Genomic DNA, 21629 nt, shown 5'->3' with positions numbered 1-21629 from the left:
TTTACAGCCTAGTGTTCTTCGACGCCTCCACACGTCTTCTCATCTCACCGAGCTTCTGCTGCAAGGGCTTCACAGAGAACAGCCCAGAGCAGGGGAGGGAGACCGAGCTGACCTCCCCAAGTTCCTCTCAGTCTTCTGATGCCAGATTTCTTTTTCAGTCTTTATGAAGACAATTTTTAAAATGTGCCTTCTTCAATTGCAGGAGGGGAAGGACAGTGATCTGCTTTCCAGCAGCTGCTAACTGTTCTGAAGTGAGCACAGGGTAGAAAAAATGCTGGAATTCAGGACAAGAGCTGCTCCTGCAGTTGAGAGAACATCTCATCGGAAGCCTCCAGCAGAGACGCAGCTCAGAGTAAACTCCCCCAAAATGTGACAGTAGGTTGCCTAATCCAGGACTACAAGAAGGAACAACGTGGGTTCAGCGTGAGGATTTAAACAGTAAAATGGCCACGGGATGGTGGAAGGAAGTTGCCTCCTCCATGTTGAAGAGACACAGTATTTCTGAACATGGTAGCATTGAGAACTGGGTGAAGGATCTGTGTTTTCGAAGGCACGGTATAAGAGGGAAAGACAGACAAAAGTAAGGCAGCCAGGCTTCCTAAAACAGCAGCCGCAACCCCAACAACAAATGGCACAGGGTGCTTTGTGGTATCTTTGTAAAAAAGAGTATCTTGCAAGAACTTGAAATTCTTTGTTTCCTCTTTTCTGCTTTTTGGAGAAATTTGTTAATTAAACCTATATACCTCACTTCTCTGTACATTTATCAGTCCTTTAAAGATTAGAGCACCGAACAAACCTTACGGAAAGGCAGCAACATGGATCCTCAGGGTTCTAGGCTGCTGGTGCAGGACTGAGGGAGAGCATCTGGGGGGTGGGCAGGGACAAATCCACGCCCCCCACACCCCTCGCTCCTCATCAGATCATACACACACACATCACAAGGCAGAGGAATTCCACCATTTTCATTCAGAGGAAACCCTCAGAATGCCTTTGGAGGAAAAGGGCTTGAGACCAGTAGCTACAATGTGTGTTTGTGAAGGGAGATGGAGGGGCAAGGAGAATGGGGTTGGAGGGAGAGAAAAAAAATGGAAAAGTAGGATAAACCAGAGAATCCAATCCAAAAATACAGCAAGGTGAGAAAGTTATTATCCTAAAGGCAAATATAAGAATAATTCTTGAATAAGAATCATCTGTGTTGAGGAAAATACCCGAGTTGGTTTGGGAACTGGGAAGGGAGGTATCCAGAAGAAGGTGAGTCACTGAGAGCAAAGGTCAGATGCACCATGGCAACAAAGAGAGCCAACCCTACACTATATTGGGTTGAACAGGCTTGGAGGTGGGAGGAGGTGAGTCAGCAGAGCAGAGAGGGGCTGGAATCAAAGAAAATGGGTCAGGCAACATGGTGGGAGGCTGGAGTGCATACTCATTATTTCTATTTTGAGCTATAAATACATTTCAGTCTTGCCCAAAACTTTGGTAAAATCTGCTACACAGACACAGACACACACATGCACACACACACAGAGCTTTTGTGAGTTAATTTTATAAAAATCACAACAAAAAGGAACAAACTTTCATGCTTGGGTTAAATCCGTACAGACAGGGAGAATTTGCCTGCGATGGTAAAAATCTATGATCTAAACTGTTTCCATGGCAGCAGGAAGGAGGACCAAGAGAACCAAATCCTTCCAGGAGTCTGTAGAACTTGGAGAGGGTCATGGGTCCGGGGGCTGGATCCATCACGGTCTAGATCATAAGGAGCAGCTAATGCCTAGGTGGCAAACATGTATAAAATGCTCTTTCAAGGCCTTACAACGAAAGGGATAAAAATATACAGGTAAAATTCTTCCATCACTGTGCTAATATCCAGGTAATGCTTCTGAAAAAGGAACCCAAGGGTTTCAGGGTTTGCAGAAATAGGCTCAGTAGAATTTGGACTCATAAATTCTCATTTGTAAATTATTTTGAGATAACATAACAGCTGCGTTTAGGGGGGAAAAATGAAACTTGATGTGTTTTCGAGAGAGAGCAAAAATTCAAGCTGCCTTAAAAAAGGAAAACGGCCCTTCCAAACCATGCTTGAAATGCTGCTCAGATCTAGGAAAAGAAATAAAATATTCAGATCATAATTATCAAATTTATACCAGCAAAGAGATGAATTTTTAAGCGGAATATGGGCGTACTACATCACCTATTGAAATGCCTCACACGGTCAAGCCTTTGGGTGGTAGCTGTCACTATTTTAAAACATTAGTGATCATGCCTCCATCTTAGATTGTTTGAGGCAGCTTTGATGACAGTTATTTGAGTCTCAGTACTTTGTTAGAATTATAACAACCACTATGATAATGTAAAAACAAGATCTGCTTAATTTAGACAATTTCCAGAAACCGCAGTGCGCAGTGCGGTGAAAAGCAGAACCCACCTGCGGTAACAAAGAAGTATCACATTTGCATGAATGAGACACCAAAGAGCAGAGGTTAAAACAAAACAGAACAAAACCAAACCACTTAGCTTCAGAGAAGCTGCTTGAAATAACAAAGACAGAGCAACAGAAGTAAGTGCCAGCTAATCTCTAACACTCCGGAGATAGAGAGGACATTGATGGGAGGGGCAGAACAGGAGAGTGGAGTCGTTCTGCGCATGCCCTCCGGAGAAGGCAAGCATTTTGGCCTCTCCGCTCTATGTCAGATAGTATGTTAGGGTTACCAAGAGCAATAAAGTCTTCAAGGTCCAGCACGCGAGAAAGACAACTAATCAGCAATCAGTGTGATAACTGCTCAACCCCCTGCTCGTCTTTCACAATGAACTTTATAATCAACTTGCCTAGACCCAGAAGGGGGGAAAAAACCACCTTGGTGGTATTTTTATTGGAATTAAATTACTTATAAATTAGTTTAGGAAGAACTAACATCTTTATGGCATTGATTCTCTTCTCCACGGTGTGTTTCCATTGGTTCCCATTCAATTTTAAGACTTCCAAGAGTGTTCTATAGCTTTCCTTACATAGATTGAGGACACTTAATGTTATGCCTAAATATTTTTATTATTTGCTATCATAAATCTTTTTTTTTTTTTTTTTTTTTTAACACAGATGGTAGAGTCCTTCTTTCCTCCTTTCCTACCTTTGTGCCATTCCTTAGAAAGTCTGGTGAGTCTGGTGGACGCTCTTCCAGATCTCTATCTGTGCATTTGCATATCTATGACATATAAATGCATGGAATCTCACTATATGAACTGTTCCTCCACCTTGAGCTTTTATGTCCTGAAGACCCTAATGCGTTGGCACACAGGGCTCTATTTCATTTTGAGGACCAAAGAATTCCTAGTGTGGGGATTAATTTACTAAAAACTTTTCAAAGATGACATTTCAATGATGCATTTAGGTAATTTTTCTACTGAAACCAATGTCAATGTCAAAAAATGACACATCGTCTCACTTTATATGGAATTCTACAAAACAGGCCAGAGAACGATGGGCAGTCACCAGAGGTTCTCAGCAAAGTTTTGGCACCAGAATGTCTTGGCGATTGAGATCTGTATCCTGTTTGTAGCAGTGGTTACAACTTTTATGCATGTTTTAAAACTCAGATGTAGGGGCGCCTGGGTGGCTCAGTGGATTAAGCCGCTGCCTTCGGCTCGGGTCATGATCTCAGGGTCCTGGGATCGAGTCCCGCATCGGGCTCTCTGCTCAGCAGGGAGCTTGCTTCCCTCTCTCTCTCTGGCTGCCTCTCTGTCTACTTGTGATTTCTCTCTGTCAAAATAAATAAATCTTAAAAACAAAACAAAACAAAACAACAACAAAAAAACCCTCAGATGTAGACCTTGTTTTGATAAAGAGTACATTCTTGAAGATGGCAGGGTTAAATAAGATGTAATATTAACAATACCCCACCAGCTTTAAAAAAAAAATTGTTCTTTCAGACTTTGCACCTGCCTGTGATTTTGTTTTATTTTTTAGGTGTCTCTCTTATGGATCTTAAAAAAAGAAAAATCCAAACCAATCGCCCTTTTTATAGTGAATTTAACTCATTATATTATTTTGTTCACTCATATTTGGATATTTACTAGTATTTGGACTTATTTCTGTATTTTTTTTTTATTTTTATATATCCCTTTCCTTCTTCCTGCCTTCTGCTGCACTGATCATACCACTAGCTAGTTCCTATCCTGCCCCACCTGGTTAATAAGGTGTAGACTGCATTTCTAGGAAGAAGCTACCTAAAATTTCTTAAAAACATATTTTAAGTTCTCAGTATTGCAACCCTGTCCCCAAGCATGTTTGAACTACCCAGTGAACTACCCCATTGTGCTCTTGGGCTTTGTTTCAGTTTTTTCTTGAAACACACATTTAAAAAAAAAAACGACCTATAGTTGGTTGAGGTTATTTGTAGATTTATGAAATCATGAGCTCATCAGTTTTCTTCGTTCCTGCATCTTCTCTAAGTAAATTCCTTAATAATTATTTTAATAAGGGTCTGTGGACTGAAAGTTCATATGCCCTGTGTATCTGAATGTGTGTCTATTGCTTTCATTCTAAAAAATTCTCTCTTGACAGCAGTTTCCTTTCTACACTTTAGAACACTAGTCCATCTTCTTCTGGCCTTTATTTTCACTGCTGGGAAGCCTGCTGTCTGATCGAGTTTGTTCTTTAGTGGGCAATCTAGCTTTCTCTACGGTAGCTTTTAAGATCTTGCCTTTAATCCCAGATCCTCTACAATTTCACTTTAATTTTGAATATACAAGGATAAATCCTGCTCAATATCTGTAGCTCAGGACTCAACTTTCTTCAGTTCTGGAAAACTTCACCAAAATTCCCTTAAATATTGCTTACACACTTGCTCTATCATTTCTTCCATTTTTTCCCCCCATCATTCCTATTAGATGGATGTTAGAGCCTCTCAGGGATCACCTATGGGTGTGGGTGCTTTTTAATTTAATTTTAATCTGGGTAAACACCAGAATCTTACCGAATTCATAGTCTTATTTTTCATATTTTTAAATTCAGTGACTTTTTTTTATTTCTATGTTTTCTATCCATTTGCTCTTCCATCACAGCTCCCCAAATTTTTAATGGTATATTTTTATCTCTCTGACCACTGTAAGTATATTTACTTGAACTTCATTATTTGGTTCAAAATGTAGTTTGGTCTCAAGTAAATCAATGGACCAACGGCTGATTTTGCTGAGAGCCTTCTCTGAGAGTAGTTTTCTTCCTGTGCCCTCAGTGGGAGGCTGGTTCTGAGGTGGAGATTGTCTCCCACCATCTCCTGTGTGCTCTTTTGTGGTTTCCTGCACCAACCCCCAGCCCCCCAACCCACCATTGGCTCTTATCATGGCGTTCTGGTTGTTCTGCTCCCATGTCAGGGTCTCACAGATCCGGTTGGGAAATAGCAGGCAGGCTGCCTCTGCTCCTGGTTGGGAGGCTCGGTTTCCTCAGAAGCACCAGTCCACCACCCGGTTACTTGTCATTCTTTTCAGCTTCCTTTTGGGGAGTGGGGGCCTTTGGCTTCAAACAGTAACCAGGCTCTGGTCTCTTATCTTGTTTCGTGCATTTTTAGCTCCCCTTGCTGGCGGGAGCGCAACCCCTGGCTGCTACTGCCTGTCCTTGGCTCACAGCCCGGCAGTCACTTCAGCTCAGCCCCACTCAGTAGTCCGTTCCTGCTCCACAGAAATGCTCTCTTGTTTTCAAGTCCATGTAGGCATTTAAAAAAAATCTCCTCTTACACTTTATCGTGGCTACCTACATTGAACAAAGCAAGCGTTTTTCAAGTACAACACTTGCTCTAGGATCTTTTCCAGAAGAAAAATCTGTGTGTGTGTATGTGCATGCGTGTGTGTGTGTGTGTTTTAATATGAAAATTTAGTCTCAAGACTATGAAGAATCAGCATTACTTGGGCAGTGCCAGACAAGGTACACCTGTCATGCCGAATCCCTCTCTCTATCACACAAAGGCTGAATTTCTTTATGCGTCTCCCAACAACAGCACGAGAGTACGTATTGTCCTACAACCTTAACAATTAAGTCCATTACTCTTTTTCTGTACATTAGAACCCCAAGATTATTTCCCTCATCTAGACTTTAAGTCACAGTTATGACTATATTACCACTAAAAGAAGTGAGAACTTCTTTGCTGCGTATGATAAAACGGCAGGTGTCATTTCAACATGCTAAGTTGTGATCCAGGCATATTCTTTAGATTGGGGTTGATTCTTTAAAGAGGTAGTGGTTTATTTATTTATTTTTTTTAAGATTTTATTTACTTGTCAGAGTGAGAGATAGAGCAAGAGAGCAGCAGGCAGCAGGAGAAGTAGGCTCCCTGCTGAGCAAGGAGCCTGAGGCGGGACTTGGACCAGAGCCAAAGGCAGATGCTTAACTGACTGAGCCACCCAGATAATTTGGTTATGGTCTAGTTACAATCAGGTAGATGATAGCCACAAAAAGGCAGATGGGCCAGTATGAAAGTGATAAACCCTGTCCTTTTCCCACCCCATAGATTCAAATACAGCTGATTCCAAAGGGTTCTATCCCACAGCTAATCATCTAGATTTGCCCCCAATCTGACATTAAAAACAACAACAACAACAACAACAACAACAAAAACCCCTCTCCTAAACCAACAATGACCTAGCAAGAAACAGATCCTAAAGACCTCTTTCCCAGGACTTGTTCAGAGATATTAAGGATAGAGTAGTTTCAGCTTTATCAGCTAGAACTTCTTCTTCTTCTTTTTTTTTTTTTAAAAGATTTTATTTATTTACTTGACAGAGATCACAAGTAGGCAGAGAGAGAGGGGAGGAAGTAGGCTCCCCGCTGAGCAGAGAGCCCAATGCGGGGCTTGATCCCCAGGACCCTGGGATCATGACCTGAGCCGAAGGTAGAGGCTTAACCTACTGAGCCACCCAGGGGCGCCCCTCAGCTAGAACTTCTTGAATATCCACTCTATGTTAAGCATCATAGCAAAATCAAGGAGGCATAACCAAGGTTTACTCTTCTAAAAGCACTTCGGCTCTATTGGAGAGACATAGAGTCACATGAAAAGTCACACAGGGGTGCAAACGAGGCATGTATACACCAAGTGAATGGTATGGTAAGTACAATGAGCACTCAGGCTTGGAGTGAGGGGGTAGGCTTCATGGGGTTGGAGCACCTTCACTTGGACCTTGAAGCTACTGGACTTGGATAGGTTATGGGAGGGTTAAGGTCAGAACCTCGTGGGTCCAGAGGCAGGAACAAAGAGTTGCATGGGAAGAGCCAGAGAAAAGAAGGGAAAGATGGAGTGTGGCTCTTTCTCTCTGAGGCAGACTCAATTCTCCCGGGAGAAGGGAGAGATACAAGGGAAGGAAGTTAACATTCATGTCTCCAAGTTATCAGTTAATGTACAAATTTAACTCTCCCAGAAACAAGGTGCTAGAAGATAAAGAAAGCACCTATTCTCAAGAGACAATATTTGCCTCCATCAGTGACAGGATTCACTCTGAAAATGCAGATTTCACTTCAGGGCTAACCGGTAGAAATATTTTAGACACAAACACATCTTGGTGAGAAAGAGAAGGAACTGAAAAAGTAGGAAAGGTGGTTTTAGGGTGGTGAACACCAAAATGGGTTCATTCTCAGCAAATGTCTGATTCATATGTCTTCCTACTCTCCAAGGCTGGTGTGTGTACATTTGTGTGTACATTTGGGGGCAGTCACCGCGAAGCACAGACACAGACATCTCCAAGCACCACACCCGGCATCCCTCTCACCAGCACAAACCAGCACCTGTCTCCAGGGGAAATGGGAACACATAACTGCGAGGTGTGCGGTTCACTGTGTGCCGTGTGCATTGCATCTGCCTTCTCTTTAAGGATGGCGCTTAAATCTTATGTGATGGACAGGTAATAAGACACTGTACGGAGGAAGTCTACCTATAGCCAGAGAGTAACAAGGAAGAGAGAGAAGAAAACACCAGTCTTAAGCAAACTGCCCAATTTTAAGGTGTTTATTAACAAACACAAAGGCTGAGTAAAATGTCTTTTTGTTGGTGGCTCATTTCCTCGACAGCAACGGGAAAAGGAGAAGAAGGAAAAAAAGTCATACCTTGGCACTTCTGATGTGCAGAGTCAATGTGCTCAAAGCCAAATTCAAGGGAATGGAGAGAGGAATTGATTAAAATGTGTATTTTTGAATTCATGAGTTCTCTCAGTAGTAAGGTATAGCAATAGTTCACTTGCTATAGGGTTCATCTGTACTGACTAAAACCCAGGCATCAAGCACTTCTTCTCAGTCCTGTATTATCAGAAATTTCTGTGCTCGAGGGACTTGAATGCCATTAGTCTGGGAGAAGAATTAAACACTGAAAAAGTTAAAGTTTCTGGAGTTATTACCATATAGAATAAGGACATATAGTTAAACAGAACAGGAAGAGGGAGCCTGGGTGGCTCAGTTGGTTAAATGGTTAGGCAGCTGCCTTCAGCTCAGGTCATGATCCCAGGGTTCTGGGATTGAGCCCCCCAGTAGTCGGGCTCCCTGCTCCGTCAGGAGTCTGCTTCTGCCTCTCCCTCTGTCCCTCCCACTGCTAGTTTGTTCATCCACGCTCTCTTTCAAATAAAATCTTAACAAGAAAAACAAAACCTGAACTGTCTTTCAAGCCCTGGTTGCCCCCTATCATAGCAGATAAGGAAGCAGGATGATTGTTCATCATTTTACCTCCTAGACCAGCAAGCTCTCTAAACATTGACTCCATCCTTTTAACTAACACTGCCTGGTACAAATTAGGTATGCAATAAATAAAAGGTGAATAAGCAAACACATTTTCCCACCAAAGGGAAACAAACCACAATGGTAAGCACGCACACTTATAAAATCGGATGCCAGTGAACATCTGGAAATTTATGTGTTCGAGCTACCTTCCTCTGAGATGAAACAATTCATTTCACACATCTTCCAAATTGCCAAATGATGTCTGCCTTGTGATTCCTAAAGCTGGAGCTGAGTGGTTACTCATTTAAGATACATGAAGAGGGGGCCAGAATTGGAAAGCAACATCCATTTATTCCTCAGTCAGAAAGAAACCATCACATCTGCCTTAGAATCACATCTACGTTTGATACTTCCCTTAATAAAGGGGATTCTCCTACCACTGTAAATACACTGACTTTTCAAGGGTGAGGACGACTACACATTATAAGTGTTATTTTAATTGACTATTTTTAGAGAGAGCACGGGTACGATTTTGTGAGTGTGGTGGGGGGACGGGGAGAAGGAGAGCGAGAATCCTAAGCAGACTCTGTGCCCAGCGCAGAGCCCCAACGCAGAGCTTAATCTCATGACCCTGAGCCAAAATCCAGAGTTGGTCACTTAACCGACTGAGCCACCCAGTGCCCCAAATATTAATTTTTTAAACCTTTGGTGAGTCTGAGACTTTCCGGTCATCAAGGATGCTCTCATTTCCTGTATCTTAGTGGTGTCTACATTGTGTTTTCTTCTCCATTTGAGGTTGGCTGCACCAGGATGCAAAAGGAATTAGGGGGAAAAAATTAAAAAATGAGGGAGTGGATCAGATTCAAAACCATTTTTGCTTCATGGCATTTTTCCCTAAGCCAAGTGGACTAGTGAATTATTTGATTCTTGGCAATTTAAGATTTAAGTGGAAAGCATTTCAAAGTCAAAACCACATGAGAGAATTTAGAGGATTTAAAAGAAACTATGGGTAAACATTAGGAAACTACAGTAAATAGTTCACAATAGAGTTTGTTTCAGTTGCCTGTGGAATTTAAAATATTTATAGTTATGCTCTTGAAATAATGAAGGAAAAGATCTTTTTGAAACAATCTCCAGGAACTGAAATCCTAGTTCTGCAATCAACTGACTTACCCTGGACATCCTGTAGTTCACAGATACATGTGTGAACAGGACTAAGATGAAAGAAATTGGAAGAGTCCAAAGAGAAACATAAATCCTCTGGGCTATCCAGACAATAGTGCTGTAAACCAGCACAAAAATGCATAATTCTAAACAATGCAAGCATACAAACAAAAAAATTATACTGAGGGATTTTTTAAAAAAATGGTCATTTATTTTAGAAATTTACTCTAATAATCCAAGAAAAATTGCTACAGTACTCAGCAAGTGAATGATGTCAAGGCTGTGGTCAATCTTATGTGAAGGAACAGAGGTTACCGTTTATGAGAGAATTCCTATACCTTGTTATGACGTCACGGAAGACTAGCAGGTAAAGCAAGAGATGGCAATTCTTAGTCATTAGGTTTGTTGGATGGTAGGAAATCATCATGCTTTTTGGAAGCTAACCTATCTGGACTCCAGAAATATCATTAACTTGGATAAGAAAGATGCCACATCTCCCAGGTAAATATATCTTTTACTTTGCAGGGTGAATTTCAGTTACTGATATTTTTCTGACTTATCTAGATAGTTGACCTCTGGGAAGAATGCAAGATTCTTCTTTGTTCCTCCCTACTTTCTAGGAGAAATGGGGCTAGTAGTGACAGTAGCATTAAAGTAAAAGTAGGGAGGCTTGGTGCTCTTAAGATGGGCATGCTCTTAAGATTAGTTCATTTGGATTCTTTCTTTAGAGCTTCCCTTGGGAGTCACTTTTTTTTTTAATTTTTATTTTTTTAAAATTGTTTAAAAATATTTAATTTATTTGACAGAGAGAGAGAAATCACAGGTAGGCAGAGAAGCAGGCAGAGGGGGAGAGAGAGAGAGGAAGAAGCAGGTTCCCCGTGGAGCAGAGAGCCTCATGTGGGGCTCGATCCCAGGACCCTGGGATCATGACCTGGGCTGAAGGCAGAGGCTTTAACCCACTGAGCCACCCAGGTGCTCCACTTTTTTTTTTTTTTTTAAAGATTTTATTTATTTGACAGAGAAACATGGCGAGAGAGGGAACACAAGCAGGGGCAGAGGGAGAAGCAGGCTTCCTGCTGAGCAGGGAACCTGGTGCAGGGCTGGATCCCAGGACCCTGAGACCATGACCTGAACCTAAGGCAGACACTTAATGACTGAGCCACCCAGGTGCCCCTGGGGGTCACCACTCTGAAGTCTCTTTTCTTCCTTGAAGGTGGTGTGATATGATGGGTCTGGAGCCCCCTCTCTCTTGGAAGCAGACCGTATCCAAGGAGTGCCTGGGGAAGGTAGACCAGAGAAGCTCTCCCCTTGGCTTTACAGTGAATCAGCAATCTCTTCCCCTCTCCTAAACCTCCCTTCTCCCCTCAGTCTCTTCCTTGCCTTTCTTGCTCTGGGCAGGCAGACATTAAATGCAGGGAAAGAGGATACTGAGGCTTTTTGAGCTCCCCTCAGCCCCTCTTCATCCAGATCACATAGCCTTCAGTGCTTAGGCAAAGGAAGGCCTTGTGACTTATCTGAGGTCTGCCTTAACTCAGCAAAAGATGGATATAGTGACTTTAGGTGGGGCAGAGCTGGGCTTTCATCAAATGTTCTTTTGACTGGTCCTGTCCTTTGTCTACCAAGCTCCTGTGTGGTGCTCTGGGAGAGAAAAGAATTGAGCATCTGGCCTTTATCTTAGACCTTTCTCAATTTGCTTCGCAGAGAACCCAGCTAATCACACTTTGGGCTATAAGGAAATGCACCAGATGAAGGCACTTGAAGTATATAGTTAAAGAGACTAAAAATAACACATTTCTATTTTATCACCACTTTTTCACAATAAATTGTGAAATGAAGATAATGACTATCCTGCTCATTTAATAACACCGAGGTTCAGAAAAGCCATGTGTTTTACCTAAAAACCCATCTATGGGAGAGTTCATATTTTCTGTTTGAAATCTGGGGGAAAGACTTTACTTTTCTCTTTAAATTTACTTGATGTAGCGGAAATTATAAAAATCAACTCAGGTTTTGCATTTCCAGTGAGCATGAGGCTTCTTACAAGGTAAATGATGATGTAATTGATGGTCCGTTTAATAGACAAAAGCCTTGTGGTTGATGGTGTAGAATTTCTAAAAATATAAAATTAAGTGACTAACCAATATAGTCATACACAAAAGTGATCCAGAAGGAGGTATCTCTACATTTTCTCATCATGCATTAAGCATTTCTGAGTCCAATATGTAGCACCTACATTTTATTTTCTTCTTTTTTTAAATTAAGTTTTTATTTTCTAAAGATTTATTTATTTGAGAGAGCACACACAAGCAGGGGAGGGGCCAAGGGAGAGAAGAGAGAGAATTCCGAGCAGACTCCATGCTGACTGACCACGGAGGCCGATGCAGGGCTTGATCCCATGACCCTGAAATCATGACCTGAGCTGAAACCAAAAGCCATCTCTCACCCAACTAGCCACCCAGGCCCCTTTAAATTTTTATTTTAATTTCAGTTAATGTAAAGTGCTCTATATAGCACCTATATTGTAAAAGTTAACATCATTATCCCAAAACATAAGCTAACATGTTTGAACTTAAAGCTACAGAGCCTTAGCTTTAAGTATCAGTGCAAAGACTCTCACCAGTCTTGTAAAATACAATGGAAATATTTGCACAGAGATTTAGAAGTTTATAACTGGGGGCACCTGGGTGGCTCAGTGGGTTAAGCCGCTGCCTTTGGCTCAGGTCATGATCTCAGGGTCCTGGGATCGAGTCCCACATCGGGCTCTCTGCTCAGCAGGGAGCCTGCTTCCCTCTCTCTCTCTCTCTGTCAAATTAAATAAAATCTTTAAAAAAAAAAAAAAAAGAAGTTTATAACTGAAAAAAAGGATAAGATTTAAATGGAGCACTTGACTCTATAAAGAATAATTAAATAAATTAGTTCATATTGTTGGGGTGGTGTGTGTGGAGGGGGACAGGGAGAGGGGAGGCTCAAGGATAGAGGGCTGAATTATCCATATTCCTCCGTGCATAGTAATTATCATTCCTACAGTGCCTCTTCCTTCCTCTATTCCTCCTCTCTTTCTTTCTTTTTCTTCCTTTAAGCCATTCTATTCCCCATCACTACTATTAAGTGAGCACTTGTTTTATAAATGTTGGTATAAATTTATCAAGTGTCTAAAAAAAATCAAATTAGAATTTTATTAATATTGCTTTAAATTTATAAAACAATTTGTGGGGACTGGACTCTTTGCAATATCAATTCTGTACTATCTGAGGACATATAATATTTCTCCATTAATTTGAATTGTCTTATATGTCATTCACTAGACATTTTAAAGTTTTCTGTGAAGTTCCTGTGCATTCTTGGCTAGCTTAATTCCTCTGCATGTGATAGTGGCTATTTTGAATGGTATCCTATTTTTTGTTAAATCTTCTCGTTGGTATGTATCTTCTAGTTGGTAGTGTTTTATTACATATTTTTAAAAATGAACACAAAACAATACTGGGTTATTTTTTTTTTAAACTATACTAAGGCTAGGTGTTCCAAAACAACAGAAATTATAAACATAACAAAAATGCAAGTGTTTATACAGACAAACAGTACAGTGGAGGAAGAAAGAATAGCACTCTTTATATTAAGCAGAAGACTCCAGATATAACCTAGAAATTTACTAACCTTAGAATTAAAATGTAGTCCTGGTGTTAGCCAAATGTTTACCTCAGAGTCCCTGTGTGGATGAGAGGACCCAGATGCTGTCAGTGTCCTCAGTGAAATGGGAAAGAGGGGACTTCGAGAGAAACCAAGTGAAAACAAAGGAGGACTAGTGGGTCTATTTGGCTGATAGAATTAGAGGACTAGAGAGGGTCTCCAAGTGCAGTGCCCTGATTAGAAACACAAGACCATGCCCTTCATATCAGGGCAAACCTACTTGACAGAGGCCTTTAAACACAGGTCTTGGTGACTTATAACTCAGGATGAACAACAGAGACTAAATATATGGTAAATCTCATTTGCTTCTTATAGAAACACACACACGCGCGCGCACACACACACACACACACACACACCCCTAAAGTCTATCAGTGCTATGTTATTTGAGGGAAAAGATGCATTAGTAAACCATCAATAGGTAACATGATCATAACAATCCATACTAGTAAGATAAAAGGAAATGTTCTTCATTCATTAACTGGCACTGGACGGCACCAGATGATCTAAGAAAAGCATTTAAATTCATGCCCATGTTAAACTCAAGAGGATGAGGTGAAAGGCACTCATATATTATTCTCATGGCCAGGAATTCACTGCACATTAAATTGTCAAGGTGATAGATGACAAGAGTTAAGTTCTAGGGAAGACCAAAAGTATCAGTTTGAATAAACCAGCGTTAACAAGGAAGTCCGAACTTAGTTACTTAGATGCAACAAGGACTTTGAAAGAGTGTTTCCCTTACAGCACCTACCACCATCCTAGAGAGGTGGGAAAGGTTGCTCTTTAAAATTATTTTCATCATCAGATGATTTCTGTTTTACATCCCTCAAAGACCTAAAGTAGAATGGTGATATGAGGGTACACAGAAACTTTATAAAACAGATCTTAGATCAGGGCTTCATTTTCAGCCTCCCCACTGGGGCCATCTGCTCTTTCATCAAAATTCTGAGTCTCACCTAAAACATGAGGTTAATCTAAGTAGGAGTTTCTGACTCTCCATCTCTAAATTCAAATTTGACGAAAGACATGGGGTGCCTGGGTGGCTCAGTGGGTTAAGCCTCTGCCTTTGGCTCAGGTCATGATCTCAGGGTCCTGGGATCAAGTCCTGTGTCGGGCTCTCTGCTCAGCAGGGAGCCTACTTCCCTGGCTCTCTCGGCCTGCCTCTCTGTCTACTTGTGCTCTCTCTCTCTGTCAAATAAATAAAATCTTAAAAAAAAAAATTGATGAAAGACAAAGATCTACTAGAAATCCAGGCAGGATGGGGCAGAGGGTGGGGGAAGGAGATAGAAGCTGGAATTCAGGGCATGTGATCAAAATGAACTCCTCCAGAATCGTTCTGGAGTCTCTCATTTTTTCACCTCTACTTTCCAGGGAACCGTCTGTGAGTCTCTTCACCTGCAGGCCATTTGCTGTGAAGCTTACACTGATGGCTCTCAGAGAAGCAGAAGTTACCTTCAATAAGCACCAAAAATCAAGGTGTGGGGATCAACTCTGACCAACAAACTCTGATGTCCCAAACTCTTCTCCAGGGTGACCCTGCTGGCCAGACTAAGCCCGAGTATTGGATTACATCCCCAAGGAGTTTTTGGTAGGTGCTCTCAAGTCACTGAAATCATTCTCTTGGCTTTTTTTCCTAATTCAGAAAGCAGGAAATGTCTTTCTTGTGTAACAGTCACAATGCAGTCCCTTTGGACTTCCAGGGGGCTTGTTTCGTCCAGTTCCTGTTTCTGGTTTCTAACTACTAACTCTATATTTGGTAACAGCCTGCCTGTGGCCTGTTTTGGATTTGGTCATAATAAGATAACCTGGAGTCACGGAGCAGAGATCTAAAGCAATCTTATTTTTCCAGGAAGCAATGTGTTGACCTTTCAGGATTTGTTCCATTTTATTGAGTGTGTTGAGTCTTGAATAGTGTTGTTTATAGCACAAAGTTGGGTGTTTACACGATTGGTCCTCAAGGGTGTGTGACTGTGCAGGAATAGGATACGTACAGTCTCCTGGTTTACAATGAGTTTACATTTGCTTCTAATGTGCACTGATGTAATCTAAGGAATGCTTTTTATATGTGCTCTTATTGCATGGCAGTCTTGAAAATAGCTACTTGCTTGGAAATGGACAAATATTTGTCCAAAGAGTAAGACCCGCATGTTGACTGTAACCCTTTACACCAGGGCAAAAAAAAAAAAAAAAAAAAGGACACTGATAACAACTGATTCATAGGTAACAACTTCCTCCTTTCCCCAGTAGTCTCAGAATGCAAAGTGTTAAACCTCTATGAACACAATGTATTTTTAAAAGATTTTATTTATTTATTTTAATGAGAGAGAGAGAGTATACATGCACAGGGAAGAGGCAGGTTGGGAGAGGAAGAGACAGAATCCCAAGCATATTCCATGCTGAGCTCCCAGCTGAGTGCGGCTTGATCCCATGACTGATCTTGAGATCAAGACCTGAGCTGAAACCAAGGGCCAGACCCACAACCAACTGAGCCACCCAGGCACCGCTGAACACAGTATTTTAGGAATAAACAATCAAGTTTTACTTGCTATTGGAAGAAGCCATTTCAAAAAGTCAAAAAGCTATCAGACTGCTGTTTTATCACCACTGAGTGTTCTTGTAACCCTACCTTAGATTAGCTTTGTTATGTGTTTGAACAATAGGAATAACTTGTTTTGTAAATAAGATCAGAAAGAAAGATCACATTTTCATTTTACAAAGGGAAACCCAAGGCATAAAAACCTATTTTATGATATGATTTTAATGATTATTTAAGTATTTATTTATTTTTTAAGATTTTATTTATTTATTTGACAGAGAGAGAGACAGCAAGAAAGGAAACAAGCAGGGGGAGTAGCAGAGGGATTCTCACTTAGCGGGCTTCCCACTGAGCAGGGAGCCTGATGCGGGGCTCGATCCCAGAAACCCGGGATCATGACCTGAGCAGAAAGCAGACAAGGACTGAGCCACCCAAGCACCCCTATTTAAGTATTTAAACTATTGCCTTGGAATTGGGAAAGGAATTTTAGTTTCACAGAGAAGCTTTTGTTTATGAAATTACCAGTCATTAAGCCAATTTCAGAGGATTATAGGAGAACTAAAATAAGAGCTCAAATTCTTCCCCTAAGGAACATTACTTTCTTTTGTAATGCGGCTATATGGGATGTTTTTACTTTCTTAGGTAATTTGTACCATATTTTTTTTTTGTTTGTTTCTTCAATGTTTACTATAGATTGAAAGTTATTCTTTTTTTTTTTTTACGGCGGGTGTACAGTGAATAATCTTTTAGAAAATCTAAGACGGAATTGGGGAAATTCATTCTTTCTTTCGATTTTCCCTTTTAGTTGTTTTGTACTTGTTTTTATACTGAAGATCCTGTTTTACAAGTAGTATTTGGCCCTGTGATTTGTGCAAGTGCACAGGGGTGAATCAGCAGGAGATCTGAATGTCCGCTGCATTCCTTTTGGCTTTGGGACAGATTACCTAACCTTTCAGATGAAAATTCTCATCCGAAAAATGGGACTAATCCACCTCTACAGTTTCCCTCTAAGGAGCCGAAGTACATAGATATTCTCTGGTCTCTAGATTCTGAGCACTGAGGGCAGGGGCTGTTCTGCAGTTCTCTTCCAATGCCTAGCACCCCACACCATGCTTGGCATATTGTGGGTATGTAGGGATGTTTGTTGGATGGAATGGTCTACTCTGTCTGAATCTGCAGCCTGGAAGCCTTCATATTCTGATGCAATCTTCCTTTGAGGCACTTCCCATTGTTTAGAGCCTTGACATCTCAGACTATACTCCCTGGATCTAGTTAACTGAGGTCTGTTTTCTTTTGAAGGCTGCGAGGAAGAAACAGGCCTGTGAAGGAAGGGCCAAGGGTAGGTCACTCTCTGAGGCGTGGTGGTGGTGCTGGGTGGGGTGCTCCTTAGGGAGCACCAAGAGCCACTGCACAATAGTGAGACATGACAGGGCTGTGCTCCAAGGAGATGACTGTGATTGCGGCACAGGAAGAGATGACCAAGTCATGCTTGAACTCGCTTGAACTTCTTCGCTTGTCCCTTCTGAGCCCACTATGGGCACACTTTTTTTTTTTTTTTTTTTTTTTTTTGTAGATTTATTTGACACAGAGAGGGAGAAGCAGGCTTCCTGCCGAGCAGGGAGCCCGATGTGGGGCTCGATCCCAGGATGCCAGGATCATGACCTGAGCCAAAGGCAGATGCTTAACAACTAAGCCACCCAGGTGCCCCTATGGGCACGCTTCTTAAATGATGTTCACTATAGACATTTTCATGGGTTCATGCTCTTGTTTTCATGTTGTTCCAAGTAAACTAATAGTTTTTTTTTTTTTTTAAGATTTTATTTCTTTGAGAAAGCACAAGCAGGGGGAGTGGGAGAGAAAGAAGCAGGCTTCCCACTGAGCAGGGGGCCCGATGTGGGGCTGGATCCCAGGACCGTGGGATCATGACCTGAACCGAAGGCAGACACTTAACCAACTGAGCCACCCAGGTGCCCCAAACTACTAGTTTTATAGACCCTCTGTGTGATTTCTCTTTCCTGCATTTCATCCTGCCATGGGGACACAGATGAGAGAAACGATTCCTGCACTCTGTAAGTAGGTCTTGTGGCCGGGCCAGGCGCAGTGACATAGTAATAAAGTAAAACAGATGGGAGTCCTCCTGGCCATGTCACCTCCCTCTCAATTTCCCAAACCGGCCACTTGAAATATTTGCCCTTCTCCTGGAGGACCCTACTCCATGCCTTCCTTGTTGCCACATGCCGTCACCCCCCTGACCTCACCAGGTCCCTGCAGATGTGTCACTTTCTACCTCACAGAAGCCATGAGGCATAGACTTTCATTTTCCTAAGCCTCTCTCTCACTCTCCCCCCACAAAACGTATCTGTAGCCGTCCATTCCTCATAGATTGGGTGGAAGACAGCCCCTCTCCCCAAATCAAGGGCTATCCTGCCACCTGGACCAGAATCCATCACCTCCTTCTTTGTGAAGAGGACTATCCTTCTTCACCCACCCTGAACTCCTTGGTCTTAGAGGATATCTAGTGATGGATATCTAGCTATGCTCAAAAACAAACTTTTCTCAGAGGCTCAGCCCTTACAGTCGTGATTTTTTTTCTCTCTCATATATCACATTCCATCTTCCATCAAATCTTAGTGCTTATCCTTCAAAATGTATCCAGAACCACAGCTTCAATCCTTGTACAAGCCATCGGATTCTTGTCCTGCCTGAATTACTGCTCTGGCCTTCTAAATAATCCCCTGGCTTCCACCCTTGCCCCTTATACTGCGTTCTTAATAGCTAGAGTGGTCTTGTTGAAACACAAGGCAGAATCTGACAACCTTCTGCTTGAACCTCCAAACATATCCCATCTCACTCCGAGCAAGGCCTAACCCTTCATAGGGGACAACAAGGTCCTACGTGAACCACAGCTGGGGCCTCTCAGGCCTTATTCTTCTACCCTGCCCCTCCCTCCCTCTGCTCTAGACCCTGGCTTCACGGCTCTTCCTTCAGCATTCCACAGACACCCCTACTTCAGGCCTGGAATGTCAGCAGGGGTCTTTCTAGGTTCATCTCAACATTCAGACTCTGAGATGAGCCTAACACTCATCTGGCTGTGGAATCACCTAGCAAGATCCAGGATGAAAGTCACAGCTTGCCGGCAAAGCAACATCAGGCTTCCTACCTTTGGAAGAACCTTCATATCTGTGTATGGTCCACACCCTGCCCAGGACCTCACTGCAAGCCCCTCCTCCCCAGATCATCTCAGGCATAAGGAAAAGAGATCCGCTGGAGGTGGGGGTCTGCCTTTACCCTGTTTTAAAAGCCTTATGCTCCAAAGGGACTGATAACCTGTTATAACTCAATAGATACCCTTTCCGTGCATCAAGGGATGTGCCTGCCCAGTCATAGGTGTCCGCAAAGTCACAGAAGTCCCATGGTGTGGCTTCCTCCCAGGCATCTGTCATTCTTCCAGCCCAGCCGCAATTGACCAAACAGCAGTCATTTCTACCATCAGCACCGTTGCCTAGTAACACGGCTAACATTCTACTTTCATCAGGTCTCCAAGGAAACAGAGCTAGAAAGTTGAGAAAGTCAAATGTCAAATTCTCCTGGAGAAGGGGAAGGGATCTGTGAACACTTTGTCCACGCGTCTCTTGTTTTTGCTCTTCCCTCTTCTGGGGAGGCTCCTCCCTGGACATTGGCCCGGCTTCCTCCTTCACTTCCTCCAGTTCCTTTATCTGACGTCACCTTCCCAATGAAGGCTTCCTGCTTGAGAAATGCAACTCCTAATGTCACCTGCTAAGACCATCCTCATATACTCTCGTTTCTTTTCCACTGTCCTTATTACCTTCTAATATATAATATTATAATAATATAATATGATATGATATAATATAAAATAATATAATATAATTTTCTAATATTCTAACATATAATCCACTAACTGGTTTTTCTTATTGGCTTTCCCACAGAATTTAAACTCCATAAGGCAGGGATATTTGTCTTTTACTTTTTCCTCCTGCCTTGGTAATTCTGAGCACCTAGGACAGTGCCTGGGACACCGTGGTTTTTTCAACAACCATTTATTTACTAGTGAACATATGTTCTTTCTCTCAAGTTCTAGTTTTTCACTGACATCCTTTTTACGGGGCAGAGGAAGGGCAAAATGTTTTCAGGCTACAAATAAAAAGCAGCATGGGCTTAGAGATTAAAAGCAGAGACTTTGGGGCTAAACTGCCTGGGTTTTTGCCATTTACCTTGGAGGTTTCCCTAAGCTCTCTGAGCCTTTGTTATCTCACTGGAAATGAGGATAATAATAGTGCCTACATCTTACAGTTGCCATGAGGATGAAATGAGTTAAAATATGTATGAAGTATTCAGAAACTCTCCTGACACTTGGGAAACACTATGTGGTAACTATTATTGAAATCAACTTTTTTAAAAAAGAGGTTGGCGGAGGAGGGGGCGGGGCAGAAGGAAAGGGAGAGAAAGAATGCTAAGCAGGCTCCACACCTAGCACAGAGCCTGATGAGGGCTTTAGTTCATGACCCTGAGATCATGACCTGAGCCAAAATCAAGAGTTGGTTTCTTAACCAACTGAGCCACCCAGACACCTCTTAAAAGTCAACACTTAAAAGGCCTTTATTTCTATTCTGCACCATTTCTAGTTCTTTTCCTTTCTTCCAAGTTTATCTTCCTCTCAGCTAATCTACTTGAAAGTCACATCTACCCCACAGTCTTTAATTTCCATTCACTTTTCCAACCACTCAAACTATGATTTCGAATGACCTATGTGCCACTTTTCTCTCCTTGGTCCATGAGTTAGCTGTATGCCTACCATCATGATCTTCCTGACTTTTGAGCCCCTCCTCTCTCCTGGTTTCCATGTATCTGTGTGGCTGCCCCTTCTCAGTCTCCAGCAGGGGCACCCCTTTTTCCTTCACTCTTGCTTTGATACTTCTGACATCATGTCACCTGCCACATTCTCCTGGGTGATTCCAAGGCATAGATAGCTTCAACTCTCACACTCCTGACACCCAACAGGTGTCAGTCCTACTGACAATTTCCCAAAGAAATCACGTTCTTCCCCACATCCATGACTTAGAACTTTCTTTGTCCTTCTTGGCACCTTTTTCCACCCCTAGTTCCCTCCCCCTGACTACTGCTGATTCTCCAAGGTTTTTTTTTAAAAGATTTTATCCATTTACTTGAGAGTGAGCAAGAAAGAGCAGGAAAGAGAGGGAGAAGCAGACTCCCTGCTGAGCAGCGAGCCCAATGTGGGGCTCGACCCCAGGACTCTGGGATCAAGACCTGAGCTGAAGGCAGATGCTTACCTGACTGAGCCATCCATGCTCCCTGGTTTTCCAAGTTTAAATATAATCATCCCCTTTTCTCTTTTCTCCAAGCCCAGTGCCCCATCTCTGTAATCCCTTACTGCTTTTTATCCCTCTACCATAGTATAACACTGAACTGCTGGTTTATTTAGTTTTACCTGAGACATTAACTGTGTGTGTGCATGTATATGTGTGTGTGTGCATCTCCTTAAAGTATAGTGCCTGGCACATAACATAAGCA

The 21629-nt window shown here is 42.1% G+C and overlaps 1 protein-coding gene across 1 annotated transcript in view; it reads right to left on the bottom strand.

Annotated features, from left to right (window-relative positions):
* Positions 1 to 21629, bottom strand: part of LRRC8C (leucine rich repeat containing 8 VRAC subunit C) — a 78531-nt gene that overhangs the window by 9790 nt on the left and 47112 nt on the right. The window lies entirely within an intron of this gene.

This window comes from Mustela nigripes, chromosome 14 (assembly GCF_022355385.1).
Source record: "Mustela nigripes isolate SB6536 chromosome 14, MUSNIG.SB6536, whole genome shotgun sequence".
Classification (NCBI taxonomy): domain Eukaryota; kingdom Metazoa; phylum Chordata; class Mammalia; order Carnivora; family Mustelidae; genus Mustela; species Mustela nigripes.
This window is presented reverse-complemented; position numbering and strand designations above follow the sequence as displayed.